This window comes from Spea bombifrons, chromosome 3, assembly GCF_027358695.1.
Source record: "Spea bombifrons isolate aSpeBom1 chromosome 3, aSpeBom1.2.pri, whole genome shotgun sequence".
In the NCBI taxonomy this organism is placed as follows: domain Eukaryota; kingdom Metazoa; phylum Chordata; class Amphibia; order Anura; family Pelobatidae; genus Spea; species Spea bombifrons.
In genome coordinates this window covers 65359878-65376430 of record NC_071089.1, presented here as the reverse complement: position 1 = coordinate 65376430, position 16553 = coordinate 65359878, and positions in this window count along the sequence as shown.

The following is a 16553-nucleotide window of genomic DNA, read 5'->3' as shown; positions in this document are numbered from 1 at the left end:
CTGCCTAGCAGGATACACCAGCTAAGAAGCTGTGTTCGCTCCCTGGAACAATAGGAACAGCTTACACCAGCAACCTCTGCCATAGCAAACATTGGAAAAAAAGTCCCGGTATATGCTAGTCCAGGAAAGAGGCACTCACTACATAACCGAGACCTAGGTAGGGAAACATTTAGAAAGTAAGATTGAAGGTGTGAGAGTGAGTGACTGAGGGAACCAGGCAACAAATTTCATTCTCAAATTAAAAATTTTCGGCTGAACCAAACGGGCAGGGAATGAAATTCGTTGCCTGGAAATGTGTCTGATTATTTTTTGGCCCATTTGTCTATTGGAATGCATTAGGATGTTGTGGGCATGATGATGGTTAGGGGTAGCCCTACACTAAAACATACATGCAACCATTGTAGCACCATAAACATTCATATATATATATATATATATATATATACATACCCACGAACACTTTACATATACATGCATACGCACAACATTCATATACAATTACACATACATGTACACTAACAGCTACTCTATCACCGTACACTTACATAAACGATAAGTGAATGATAACGAACATCAAACACTTATGCATACATACACACAGCCCTTCCAATACTATACATTTATAGGTGCATACACGCACACTCTAACAACAAATACTTAAATGTACTTGCACACACAATCAAAAAACATACACTTACGTACACACACACTGCCATTCTAACAATATACACTTAAATATATATACTGTATTACATATTCACTCTCTCTGATAATCCATGCAGCTCATAAATGCCCCCCTCTCTCAGCCGCCCTCTGAATTTGTACATAGGATGCTTTTGGATTTTTCAGCATGACAAAAGACCCTAAGCACAAGGCCAAGTAGCCCCTCTAGTGGTTACAGCAGAAAAAGGTGAAGGTTCTGGAGTGGCCATCACAGTCTCCTGATCTCAGTATTATCGAGCCACTCTGGGGAGATCTCAAACATGTGCTTCATGCAGGACTTTGCATGACCTGGGGGCATTTTGCCGTGACGAATGGGGAGCTATACCAGCTGCAAGAATTTGTGACCTCATAGACAACTATTACAAAAGATGACTCGCTGTCATTGATGCTTAAGGGGGCATTACACAGTATTAAAAACTAAGGATATGTAGAACAGGGGTCATTTCATTTTTGTTTTGGAGTTAAACCAGAGCAGTGGAGTCTCTTCCCCTCCCTTATTTTATCTCACTTCTCTATTTCATTGACCCCCTCATACCACCCATTGCACACATTTTCTGGCAATGGTTTTTGTTTATACGTTTTCCATACTGCACTCTATCTGAGTCTAGAGATCCTCTTGAAGGTCTTTTATGACCCCATGGTGTCTCAGTTGGCACTGTTCACATCATCGGTGGGGATCCCCTGTATAACACAGGGGGCTTCCTAGTAGAGTATTTTACTTTTTTACACTGCTGTCCATCAGACAGTAGTGTATACTGTCTTCAGAGCTCTTTGTGGATCTTTATGACCCCAGGAATCTAGTTGGAAAAGCGTAACACAGGTCTCCCCTCACCTGGTGGAACAGATGACTCTTTTGAATGTCAGTCTGCCCAAATTAATATTCAATCTTCAATTCAATATTCACTCAATATTCAAGCAGAGTTGGGTGTAATGTGTGCACCATTGCCCTACTGCTGCAGCTCCATCACTTCCTTATTCTAAGGGATCAATTAAAAAATGGTACATTTTGGGGGGAAAACTAAGTGACTGCCCTTTGTCCTAATGCTACTGTTGTTGATTCTGGTTGATCCCTTTCCTAGGTGCAAAATCTAATCTCAATCTCTTCCTCTTCAACCCCTAAAATGCTGGTGCTTAAAGTACATCTTGTTGAAATGTGAATCCAGAAGGTGGTAAGGACATCCCCAATTAACAATATTTCACCAAATTTCATTTTGAAATGAAAAACCTTTCAAATTGTGTCAGAACCAAAAGGTCAGGAAACTGTAGCCTGAAAGTGAATGCTCCAAAAACAAAATGAAAAAATGGTCCAAATCGATTTTGCTTACTGTGAACATGTCTAGCCAGCATTATCAATCTACCTGAACCAATCAACAACAGATGTACTTTGGGGAGGTTGCTGAATAGAAATTGAGAGGTTTTTTTCTGTACTTGCACATATCACCAAAATCTACAGCAGTACTTGAAAGTGAGAAATGTAAAAAAATGTACCTAGTTAAATACAATGTGTTTAACTTATCAAAAAAACATATACTATTGATGGGTGGTTTTGGTTGTGACTGCTATTACGTCTCCAGTCCTGTCATATCACAGAAAACCTCTAGCTTGGAAACAATAAAGCACATCTTTCATTTGTATCCTGTACTTACTAAAATATATTATGAGGTTTGTAAATTCTCAACATAATTGAATGGCCATATTTTGAGGTTCATTTTATTTAATTTGCCTTGGCTCTAATTTGTGTGAGTACACTAAAGGAGAAATACGAAAAATAGGGTGGAAATGTTTCCCTCTTGAACTGTAAAAATAGCATTTGTTCTAAATGGGTTAAAGTGCCATTTTTAAAATCAGTTTTAAAATCCACGAAAACTGTACTTGTGGTGGATATATATTGATATAGTGCGTCTTTCTTTTTAAACCCAGAGGACTCTCTTTCCAATCAGCAAGAGTTGATTATTATTCAAGCTTATACCCTCAGTCAGTTTTGAAATAATTATTCACACTAGCAAGTCACAAGATTAATTATAATAAAGCAGATGGAACTTTTCAACTTACAAAATTAGGAAGTATGCTTTTTTTAATAAACAGATAACAGAAGTCATCTCCTTTCAGGGTCTGTCAGTGTTGAATCATCTGATAAGTAGACACAGTGCAAACTTCCTAGGACAGAAGCGGCAATAGATCCTTAGGCATGATTGCATCTAACCTGCTTTTCTATCAGCATGCTGCCAGACCTATGCTGTGCACATGCCACTAAATCAGCAAGCATTTTCTATACCATTCATTTTAGGCAAATACTCAGTATCTTTTTTTTTTCTCTCTACACTCAGATAAGGCTATTCTGCCTAAAGAGTCCCATGGTGATTTGTGTCGTTTATGCTCTCTGTATTTGATGTTACAGCAGTGTGAGTTTTCCTTCCAGTTATTCTATTCTGTTGAACTTCAGTGCTTTATAGTTATGTTATACTCAGGGACATGACATCTGCTTTCTCTCTGGCACTTTGAACCGACCAAATATATAAAAGGGTCATATATATGTAAACAATTTATACTGCTTTTTTTCATCTTTGGTTTTAAAGAAGGGAAATCATTATTTCATTTTCACTTACCCGGCAGAGGTAAGCCCTTTGGTGCCAAAGGGGATTGCAGCAGATTACTGGGGAATGTTCAAAATCCCTTTGGCAATTACTTTGAAGTCAATACTGATCTAAAATTAAGGACAATCAAATGGTACCGTGAAAACACTTTGACAATTTTATATGTGAAGTATATTTAAGAGAAATTAGTGTGTTGGATTTGTGTGTTGGAACAATGTATAGAAGATATGCACATGAATTGCAAATTTCTGCAACATTTACACATATGTATATATGTATTAAACATGAAACTGGTTTGTACATACTTGAGTGCGTACCAGTTTCAATGAATAAGTGTATATCCATAAACAAAGCAAAAATTGACACAACACCTTCTTTTCCTGCTTGCCAGGTGTGTAGTAGGAGTAAGGCTCCTGTAGTTGTTAGGCTCGATGATAGATGACATTGTTAATAAGTTAACAATTAAAGGGGACTCCCACCATTTTATTATTTTCAATGTCTATTGACAGGGTACATATCAATAGGTGAGATTTATGTCACTTGAAGCAGAAGCCAAGGAACATTTGCAATCCAAATGATAAGGGTAATACGTTGCCTTTTGTAATGCAACAGGGGACCACATGGTCCTCAGTCTTCATAATCTGTGCTACACTCAAGAGGAAATAGGTAAGCCCTTTCTTCCGTTCTTGTCCAAAATGCTTGCAGGATGAGTCGATCCTGAAGAGGGACAAGCTCTAGTGTAGTACTTTTCACAGATACTGACCTGAATAAAACTTTGCAGTCACAAATAGTGTAAAATTCTAGGCATACAGTCCCCTTCACTTATATTAGCACGCTGGTAAATATGCGCAAAGAAGGTTTTGAAAAAATGTCATTATTGTTTAACCCTTTAAACTTTACTTCAAGAAAATACACAAAACACTCTGCTATTACAGATATCAAACAATTGCAAACGCCACACAGATTTATCTAAAAATTGTTAAATGTATAAATGGCACAATTATTGGCACCCCTATGAATTCATGAGAAAAATATATTTGAAGTATATTCCCATTGATATTTTACATTTTTAGCAGTAGCGTACCTAGGGGGGGGGCGGTCCGCACCGGGTGCCGCTCATCAGGGGGGTGCCAACTTGCCGGCACCCGGCACCCCTCCAGAGACGGACAGTAATGTCCGCCGCTGGAGGAGCAGGCTCACAAGAGAGCGGTATCGGAGGTCTTTAACAGACCTCCAGCTCCCTTGAGTGATTTTAAGCCGGTTCCCCTGAACCGGCTTAAAATCACTCAAGGGAGCCGGAGGTCTGTTAAAGACCTCCGATACTGCTCCCTTGCGATCCGCGCGGCAACTGCTGCTGTGCAGAGGGCACTGTGGGCGCGGCTTCAGTGCCGCCGGGATCTGACAACAAACCCCGGTGGCACTGAAGCCGCGCCCACAGTGCCCTCTGACCCGGAAGAAGACAGAAGAAGAGGAGCGAAGAGGAAGACTGCTGTAAGAAGAAAAGAGGTAGAAAAGAAGGTAGGAAATCATTCATTAAGACTGAGTGACAGTGAGAGTGGATTTGTATGTGTGGAATCTGTGGATTGGTATATGTGTGGATTGGTATATGTGTGGATTGGTATATGTGTGCATTGGTATGTGTGGAACCTGTGGATTGGTATGTGTGGAACCTGTGGATTGGTATGTGTGGAACCTGTGGATTGGTATGTGTGGATTGGTATGTGTGGAATCTGTGGATTGGTATATGTGTGGAATCTGTGGATTGGTATATGTGTGGAATCTGTGGATTGGTATATGTGTGGATTGGTAAGTGTGTGAGAGTGATGGGTGTTATGCTGTACCATTTCCAATGTCTTTTTCATTATAATTATGCTCTAAAGTACATCATAACTCCCATCACTCTATACTGTTCCATACAGTGGCAGAGCTGGGAGACAGAGGCCTTGCACCCCCACCGCAGGGTGCTGGTCAGGTTCTATGTGGGCAATGTGGTTGCTGGCTTTGGGGTGTGCAATCTGTGATCTATGCCTGTAATTTAGGGTGTTTTATCTATAACTTTAATGCTGAGTTTTTATGTGAATTCCAATTGATCAATACCTGCAAAGCTGGGTTTGTGTGTTAATGTGTTGGTCTGTATCTGTTATGCTATGTTTCTATACATTATTTATGTTTACCAGCAAATACAGGATTTGTATGTCTTATTCAGTTGATCAATACCTGGGGTGCTGTTTCCATGTGTTGTTTATTTGATCTATACCTTCAGTGCTGAGTGATTTCCAGTTGATCTATACCTGCAATGCTGGGTTTGTGTGTTCTGTTGATTTATACCTGCAATGCTATGTTTCCATACATTATTTATGTATACCTGTAAATACAGGATATTTATGTCTTATTCAGTTACACGTGCTGTTTCCATGTGTTGTTTATTTGATCTACACCTGAACTACAGGGAGTAATTAAAAGAGAGTTGTGGTTTAGTGACGTAGGGGACAAATGGACTTTGGGGATGATTACGGGGAGAGGACCTCCCAATGTCACGGTGCAGTCAGAAGAAGGGAAGGCTGTACTGACTCTCACAGTCTTCCCCTGATCTGCAGTTGAGGGCAGTACAACATAATCCCTATCACTATACATCGATCTAGACATTTACAATAATGCAGCATAACCCCTACCACTATATACTAAGCCAGACACTGAAGTGGTAGGCCTACACCACATCAATGGCTTTGTATATAGTGAAATGGGTTATGCTGCATTATTGTAAATGTCAGGCTCACTGTATAGTGATATGGATTACGCTGCCCCACCGTCAATGTGTGCTCAGTATAAAGTGATAGGTGTTATCCTGTATCACCGGCAATGTGGGCCTCAGTATATAATAACAGTTATGTTGTACCACCGTCAGCGCGTGCCTCAGTATATAATGGAAACAGTTATGTTGTACTACTGTCAGCGCGTGTTTCAGTATATAATGATAGCAGTTGTGCTGCACAACTGTCAATGTCTGCCTCAGTGTATAATGATAGTTATGTTGTACTACTATAAGTGTCTAGCTCAGTATATAAAGATAGCGGTTATGCTGTACCACCATCAATATCTGGCTCAGTTATAGTGATAGGTGTTATGCTGTTCCACTGTAGTATCTGGCTCAGTGTATAGTGATAGGAGTTATGCTGTTTCACTGTAATGTTTGCCTCAATATATAATGAAATTACTTAAGCTGCACCACCGTCAATGTCTGTCTCAGTATAGAGTGATAGGCATTATGCTGTACCACCGTCACTGCCTGGCTCAGTATATAGTGATAGGTGTCATGCTATACCACAGTCAGTGTCTGGTTCATATGGTATATATAATCATGAGTTGACATGGCAACACCACTATAAATGCAAATGCTTAAATGAAAAGAGAACAATGTTATGGTGACTCCTGATTATAATATCAGAATTTTTTTTAGTTTATAGTGTCTTTAGCTGCTTAGCCAGTACTTAATTTGTAATGTTTGTCACTCATTTGTTAGGTCTTCTTAGAAACTTGTTGTGTTTGTTGGTTTTTTTTTGGGGGGGGGGTTATTAACCCCTTAAGGACCGGGCTCATTTTTCGTTTTGTACCCTGTGGGACCGCAGCTGTTTTGACACTATTGTGGTGCTTGTGTTCAGCTGTAATTTTCTCCCATTTAGTGTACCCACATAAGTTATATATTGTTTTTTTCAGGACAAGATGGGCTTTCTTCGGATACCATTATTTTGATCGTATCATCTTATTTACTATAAAAAAAATAAAAAAAACATGGTGAAAAATTGAAAAAAAACACATTTTATGACTTTTATTTGAAAAATCTTTTACTCACCTAAAAAAGCAAGTAAAAAAACTAGCTAAATAGATTCTACTACTTGTCCTGAGTTTAGAAATACCCAATGTTTTTATGTTTTTTTGCTGTTTTTTGTAAGTTATAGGGCAATAAGTACAAGCAGCGTTTTATGATTTCCAAATCTTTTTTAACAAATCTGGTCAGTCTGCCTCCATCTCCTCTTTGGAAGATCTTTGAAGCCAGTTAACTCAATTTAACCCCCTCAAACCATATATTTTTGAAAACTAGACACCCCAGGGTATTCCAAATGCTGTTATTTTAACCCTTTCCATGCACCAATTATAGAACTACACTTTGTCAAACTTTGTAATAGTAATTTTTTTTATTTTTTTTTTCACACAAATTGTACTTTAGTTATAGATATACAGGTCCTGATATATGTCACTGTAAAACAACCCCCCAATATGTGTTCAGGAACATCTCCTGAGTACAGCGATACCCCACATGCATGGGTTTGTCAGATTGTTTGGCTGGTAAAAGGCTACTTTTGGGGCATGCGTAATCCAGGTGGTCATTTGGTCATTCTGCCTCCATCTCCTCTTTGGAATATCTTTGAAGCGGGTTAATTCAATTTAACCCATTCAAACCATATATTTTTGAAAACTAGACACCCCAGGGTATTCCAAATGCTGTTATTTTAACCCTTTCCATGCACCAATTATAGAACTACACTTTGTCAAACTTTGTAATAGTATTTTTTTATTATTTTTTTTTAACACAAATTGTACTTTAGTTATAGATATACAGGTTCTGGTATATGCCACTGTCAAACAACCCCCCAATATGTGTTCAGGAACATCTCCTGAGTGCAGTGATACCCGACATGCATGGGTTTGTCGGGTTGTTTGAGATTTAAAATGCCACATTTGGGAAGTGCGCTTTTTTTCTCCATTTTGGTCAGTCTGTACCTATGCCCTATCTTTGAGCTTGGCCACTCCAGTTTACCCCATCAGCCATTTTTTATATATATTAGACACCCCTTGGGTATTTGAAGTGCTTTTATTTTAACTCTTTGTTGAGATTTTTGAGAAATTTTAGCACTTGCTCAAAATAATAAACTTTATTTTTTTATTTTATTTTATTTTTTTAATACTTTTTTATATTTTTTTTACACATTTTGCAATGTACTGGATGGTTCATCTAGTGACATCACTGCATAATTATTTTTAAATGTTAGCACTTTTTTTTTTTTTTTCATTTTTTAATTTTTTTTGAATATTTTACTAATCACATAGTGATTAGAAAGCTGGGCTCCATTGACTTGCATGGTTGAATGCAGTACCTGTATTCAACCTGCAAGTGGAGCCAGAGTTCTCTAGAGGGTCTGGAGACCGTCTAGCTAACTCTCTCATCTTTATTGTTTATTTTCCCGGGCCGCCGCCATCTTTCTTGATGGCGAAGATCACCGGCAGCTGCGGCTGTGACCGCTCTCCGGAGCGGTCACAGCCCATCCAAAGGTAAGTGTTTGGTGTCGCTGGATGCCTCCTGATCGAGGCATTCCAGCGACACCATTTAAGTTTAGGAGGCGATCGTCGATCGCCTCCTAAACGCTTTTAAAACGGGCGTCCGCCGCCATACAATGTATGGCGGCTGTTGACGCCCCGGGGAGGGGCCAGACATGGCCCCCGATGCCGATCTCGGCGTTACTGAATGCCTCGACATCGAGGCATTACAGTAACGCCGTTTAAGCGAAGAAAGTGATCGTTGATCACTTTCTAAGCTTATTTAATTTTATGACGGTTCAGGACCGTCAAAGGTCATTTAGCGACCTTCATGTTATGACGGTCCTGAACCGGCAAAGGTCGCGAAGGGGTTAAAGAAAGCACTATTATATGTTCAGTAAATGTTATTTAAACCTATTTATTTTACTTATAAGTTATTAATTTATTTTTTCAAATTTCTTGTTGTTTACAGTTGACATACAGTTTACAAATTGGCGCAATAAATATTCTTGCCAACATAATTTTGTAGATGTCTTTACATTTGGGGGGGGTGCCACTTACAGGATCCGCCCCGGGTGCCAAATACTCTAGGTACGCCCCTGATTTTTAGTACACCTAGGTGACTAGGAATAGGAAACTGTTCAACCATGACTTCCTGTTTCACAGGGGTATAAATATTAGGGAACACATAGGCCAAATTTCCTTTAGTCATTCCTCACAATGGGTAAGACCAAGGAATATAGCAGTGATATTCGGCAAAAGGTTGTTGAGCTTCATAAAATGGGAAGTGGCTATTAGAAAATAGCAAAACCATTGAAAATGACCACCATCAGGACAATGATTAAGAAGTTCCAGTCAACTGAATGAATCAACCTGGAAGAGGACATGTGTCTATATTGTCTCAATACAGTGTGAATGGTTAGAGTGGCCAAAATCTCCAAGGATCACAGCTGGAGAATTGCAACTTCACCTACATTACCACAAGTTGTTTGGAAGGTTTTCAGAAAAAACAGCCTCTACTCTCATCCAGAGCCAAACTTAACAGTCTTCAGTTTGCCAGACACTACTGAAAGTTTAAATAGGATTGGGTTCTATGGTCAGATGAAACCAAAATAGGGCTTTTTGGCAAAAGGGTTTGGCAAACACAGAGAGATATGGGAAGGTACCTCATGCCCACGGTTAAATATGGTGCTGGCTCTTTAATGTTTTTGGGCTGTTCTTGTCACAGATGGACTGGGAATCTTGTTAGGATACATGTGATCATGGACTCAAAATTGGTTTGCTGACCACAAACTAAAGGGTTTACCATGGCGATCTCAGTCCCCTGACTTGAGAAGTGGATGAAGAAAGAAGACACAAGGAGCAGATGAAGAAAAAAAGATCAAAGAACAAGAAGATGCAAGAGAAGAAGCAAAGCTGTTTGGGAGACAGTGACAGAGAAGCAGTCGACGGATGAGGAAGGGAGGCAATCTGAGAGAGCGTCTGAGTGAGAGAGAGTTTGGACAACAGATTTCCTTTCCAGCTCTTTTAGTTCAAAAAAACAAAATCTGTTGTCCGTTCTTGGGGGTAAGTTCTTGTAGCTATGGAAGAGATATTTTTGAGCTATTCTTGGTTTTGTGCCCAAACACTTTACAAATACTGCTATTTTGCTATTGCCCAGACTTACTGCACTTACAGCAGGTTTATCGCTAATCCTGAAAAAAAAATACAAAAACCACCCCCAGATGCCCTGAATCCGCAATCTAGAAAAATCTGCTAGAAACATCTGAAGAGGTTCAGGAATCCTGCAGTTCACCTCATTCAGGATCAGAATCATCTGTCGCATCCAAGGTTCTAGGGATGGAAGATCACCTTTTGCTCGGCTGCTTCCTTGGAGCTTGGATGCAGCATAGATGCCCCATTGCTTTTGGAGGTCACAACTAATCTCTGTGTGCTTTTCTCCTTGCAGAACTAAGAAACTAAGGCTATTTAGTTCCATTTACATTAAAATTAAACATTTCTAAAAACCATTTGTTTATTTAAAGTATTATTTGATCTTTCTTTTAGTATAAAAATAATAAAACCAATTATGTATTGTTCATAATATTTTTTTCTTCATCAAAACTCCATCTCAAGTTCCATCATGTCTTGCGATACATGATATTAAGTTGTCATGGCACCAGACTAAAAGTACAGCTCATTTTGAGAAGTCTAAACACAATATCACCACTTCCAAAAAAAACACTTAAAAGAAGGGAGAATGTGTAAATGTCTCTTGTTGTCATGACAATGAACAATTAATGTATGATGAGAACCTAATCATAAAGCAGAATTAATAAGCATGCAACCTCAACTCAAGCCAGAATGGGTACTACATTTCTGATGTATGTCCTATTGAAAAGACAGTGATCCAGACATTGGTACATATACTGCTATTTATATATATTCACGGCAATTGTAATTACCCAGTTACAATACACAGTATCAGCATAGACTAAACAGCTAAAAAGATCACTAGATGAACCACATAGTGACGTTTATGTACATTTTTTAAGGTGTAGTTTAGAGGCAAATTGTTCAGTTGTGTGAAAAAGGAAGTTCCCAATTTCTGAAGCAGATGATCGCTAAGGTTGGCTCTTCATAATGCACATTGAGTTGAAACCGAAGTTTTCTTGTAAACTAGTAACACGCTAGTACCCTAGAAATACAACAACATGAACTGTGTACTCCCTTACTGGTGAGACTGCGACAAACGCCATTGCAGAAAGCAACGGGAACAGGCTGCGGCCGTATGGTATGCGCCTGACAAACCCCTAGAGTGTAAGCTACTTATGTTATATGTAAGGCAAAGTTGGTCTCAATGGCCAGCTACATATGATATACGTAGTGCCACTTCTCACCCTCCCCAGTCCAATGCCCTTTTTATAGTTGGCTTAGTTGACAATTTTTTTCCTCAAGTTCTTGAAACCTTATAGGCAAGGTAGGCGCCAGCCTTAAATGTAGATGTGCCAGGGGCTCCTCCTATTCGGCGAACTGGACTGCACGCTACTGGAGGTGCAGGGCCAGTTGGGAAAATCTTCCTCTAACTGGCACAAAATAAAGGGAATGTGATGTTTGTTCATGATGACCTCACATGTTAATGCTTACTCGCAATGCTGCAGGCAGTTGATGCTGAGTGCCGGGATATGGCATCATATTTGGGCACTGAAGCTGTGTGCCCTACAAGAGCATTAAAACTGAGGAGAACATATCTCACACTCCCACCACAGGACCAAGGTAAGAGATGGAGAGAATGGGGAAATAGGTAATATAGAATAGACAGTAAGAAAAAGAGAGCAAAAGAGAAAGATATAGGAAGAGATAATGAGACATTGGGACAAAGGAGAAAGAAATGAGAAAGAAGGTCGATAATGAGAAAAGGTAGAAATAAAGAGAAATGGGAGAGGTAAAAATGAAAAGGGAGAGGTAGGGAGAAAAGGGAGAGATAAAGTGAAATAGGAGGCGATTTAACAACAATCCTATCCTTTAACCCTTTCAGTCCCCTATAGACGTATTGGTACGTTCATAAAACGCATCTCAAGAAACATATGGATGTACTGGTACATCCTGACCTTCTTGCAGCGGCAGGGACACATTCAGCAGCTGACGTCACCTGGAAGGTCATCAGAGGACAGGATATCCCCTGCAGGTCAGGTGTATACGCCATGTGACAGGGAGTTCCAAACAGACGGCTGTTGAACCATACACAGCCGTAATAGCAAAAGGACCAAGATATTTAGGGTTGAGTTTCTTAGCAGGACCCGGGAGTTTTATGTGTGAGGACGAGAGCCACATCTTTTTACCTACTTGGTATGTAGGTGCAGGTTTTCTCCTCTTGTCCGCGTATCGTTTATAATCCTGTTGTGCCTTTTTGAGATGATGTTGTAATGTAAGGAATCCCTGTTGAAGAAGTTGGAGGTGATTGGTAACGGGGAACGGTAGAGGATCGGGGCAAGTCTACAAGGAAAACCGTATCATAAACGTAATTGGCTTAAAAGGGTGACACCCCAATGGAGCTGTGAAATTGATTATTATAGGCAAATTCAGCATTTGGTACCAATTTTCTTGGTGGTGAGAAATATAACAACGGAGGTATTGTTCTAACACTTGATTAGTCCTCTCAGTCTGTCCGTTGGTTTGCGGGTGATAAGCTGAAGATGATAATCTTTTGAGTTGTAGACCCTGGCAAAAAGCGGCCCAGAATCGAGAAGTACTCCTCTATCAAATAGAACCGAACGAGGTACTCCATGCAAACGAAAGATATGATCTGTAAACAGGTCAGCCGTTTCTGCAGCTGTGGGTAAGTAGCGCACTGGAACAAAATGGGCCATTTTCGTGAGGCGATCAACCACTACCATAATGGTATTGTGTTGTTGAGATGTGGGTAGCTCAACTATAAAGTCCACCGTGATGTCCTCCCATGGTCGTGTTGGTACCGCTAGAGGTTGTAGAAGACCAGTGGTCTTTGTCGTCTGGCTTTTAACTCTGGCACAGGTATCACAAGAGCGAACATAAGAGATGACATCCGATGGCTTCGACTGTTTTGCGATCCATCTCAATACAACCAGGTGTGTTGATGAAACCAAGATATTCGATTTTGGTTTTCTCAAAAGATCATTTTTCTAGTTTGTGTAGAGATGGTTCTCTTGTAGACGTGTGAGTACCTGAGCCACGTGTTTCCTATGTTCCATAAGGGATGGTGAATAGACAAGAATATCATCCAGGTAAATGATCACACATGAATCTAATAAGATATCATGCAGGAAGTGTTGGAACGTGGCTCGGGCATTACAGAGACCGAAAGGCATGACTTGGTATTTAAAGTGGCCATAACGTGTGCGAAAGGCCGTCTTCCACTCCTCTCCTTTTCTTATCCGAACCAAATTATAGGACCCTAATAAATCGATTTTGCTTAAAGTCTGTGCCCCACGAAGTCTGTCCATTAACTCAGGTTATGTCAGGAATGTGAGGTTTGGAGCGTAGCGCAGAGAGACACCAGGCGAACAGTAGATGCAAAGTCAGTATAAGGAATATCAGCAATGATTTTATTCCACTGAGCAGTAAACCGTAGACAAAAGGCATAAACAGTACCGTATAGCAATCCGTGGTCTGGGGTAGGAAAATATCAGCAAAGTCCATAAACAAGCCAAGGTCAAAGTCCAGAGAATCCAAAAACGGGTATCAGCAAAATGGGTATCAGCAAAGTTCAGGAAAGGGCTTGAACGAACAATCAAGTAATGATGTATAGGTGATGTGGGTTTCAATAGTCTGCCAAAACAAAGCTCCTCCCATCAGCTTTTTTTACCATTCTAGCCACCTCTGCAGAATACCACAGTGGTTTCTTAAATTTTTTGTTCTTACTGACCAGCCTAATACAATTTTCTGTTACCGTCAATAATTCAACTTTAAAAATCCCATTTTTCCTGGACTCCATTTTAATGGCCCAGGTCTGATCTGCACTCTGGGCACAACCAGCTACTTTGTTTCCTCAATTAGTAGATTATCTGGCTGTTCTACTAGTCCAAGTGGCCTACTTACACCTTACACCTACACGTTTTACTGTATGTTTACCAAATTGTAATGTAGCCCAAACTGACTCTACGTTCTCCTGACCAACTTGTGTTAGGTTTCATTTTATGTTAACTTTCACATATAGGTGAACCCATATCCGCACATGGTTCTATGTCCTCTAGGGTAATAAAAATGTCTCGTGAAATGAATGGAACATCCGGACACTTTATTGCATGCACAATTCACTTTAGCAGGCAGCAAACAAACAGAAATTACAAAACCCTACAAAACTAAAAAATCCTAGCTCATGAGAGCTCTTTCTAATAAGACGTCCCTTACTATCACCAACCTTATATAACTATCAATTTGCTACACTTCCATCCTTGCTGCTTCCAGCACTCAGAAAGCCTCCTTGCTTCTGTCTACCAGCCAAGATTTTATTGCACTCACTGCAGCTAGCTACTTGCCGCTGAGTCGTTCTTTGGAGTCAGCCTGAACTCCTGGCCTAGATTCTCTATTTCTGTGTAAACTGTGGGGTGAAGCACCGGCCCGCCCTACTCTCCGTATGCTCCACCACCCAGGGGCCTATATTTTATCATATTCTTATGTGTTCTGTTGCACACAACACATACTCCCCCTGGGGTTCAATATCATACCCTTCTCTACAAAACTTAGAGGTACACGCTATCAGAGACAACACCCTGCACCTTATCACAAGGGCCACCCCTCATCCTTTTTGCCCTTCCTGTATTTTCTATATAAAGAGTACCCTGGTATTGCTACATTCCAACTATTTTTCTCATTATACCATGTCTCAGTAACAACCACAAAATCAACACTCTCAGTTGGATCTTATTCCCTAAACTGCGAGAAATTGTAGACATGACCTTAAGCTTGTCATTTAACATACACGCTACAGATGCCCTCTGTTTTGGGGTGCAAAATGTTCCTCCCTATTCTCCCTATTATCTGTACAAACCAAGCCCCCGGATCCACCCACCTGGTTACTAACTAAAACACCTTCCCGTTCTATACTTTCTAGCCTGGTATTTATTGTCTCCCCTTCCCATTCCTAGTTTAAAATCTCCTCGAACTGTCTAGCCATTCTCTCCCTAAGCACATTGGACCCTCTTGCATTCAGGAGCAATCCATCACAACTATACAGGTAACTATCTTACCCCAAAGCAAAATCAGCCATGCATTTAGCTGCCTAATCTCCCACTGTCTTTCTAGTGTAGCACATGGCACAGATAGTATCTCCGAGAATATTACTTTGGAGGTCCTTTTTAATCTTACTCCCCGAATCTCTAAAAATACCTTTTAGGACTTACCTTTGTCATTGGTGCCAATGTGCACATGTGATACATAAAATGGGAGGGGTAAAGAGCATGGGGGAACAAAGACAATGAGAAGAGATAAAGGGAAAGGGGAGGAGAGATAAACGGAAATAAGATAAGAGATAAAAATGAAATGGCGAAGATATATGAAAAAAGAGTGAGTAAAGGTGAAAGGGGAGAAGAGTGAAGACGAAGGGGAGAGATGAGATAAATAATGAGAAAGGGGAGGATCAAAGAAAAATGGAGAGATGGGCACAAAGGGCAGAGATAATGAGATAGAGGAGAGACAATGTGTTTGTGTTTTGAAAGTACAATATGTCCAAGTGCAAGCAAGTATCTGAATGCAAGGACAAGTGTAAGCCAGGATGTTTATGTGTAGGGGCACTTGTGAATATGTATGTTTATATGTATATGTGCATGGGCAGGTGTTAGTGTTTATGGGCAGGCATTTGTAAGGGTAGTGGATAACTCTGTATTTTGAGAATCTATGAATTACTTTTTGAGGCTAAAGGATATATAATGAATAAAGAGTGAGTCTGACTGAGAGGAGACCTGAGACTGAGAGGAGGCCACTGTGGGTGCAATCTGGGTGCTGGGTAAATCCTGTGAATGCAAGTCCTCTGTCTGTAGGTATTCTGGGTGATGGGACAAGTCCTGTGGGTGCAATCTGGTGCAAGTCCTTATGTGTGCAATATCATTTGGATGAAACCTGGGTGCTGAAGCAATTCCTATGGATGCGACCTGGGTGGTGAGCTAGTGCTGTGGATGCAATCTGGGTGCTGGGACATGTCCTGTGGATGGAAACTGGGTGCTGGGATAAGTCCTGTGGATCCAGTCTGGGTGCTGCAGAAGTACAATTATTTGATCTATACCTTCAATGTGAGTTTGTGAGTTCTCAGTTGATCTTTACCCACAAGGCAATGTGTTTATTTGATTTAAACCTAAACTACATGGGGGAGGAAAAGGAAGGTGTAGCACATTGAAGGAGAGGACAAAGGGAATCTGGGGGTAATGATGGGGAGCCCACCATGAGAGTGGCCCGCAGAGGAGCCTGAAC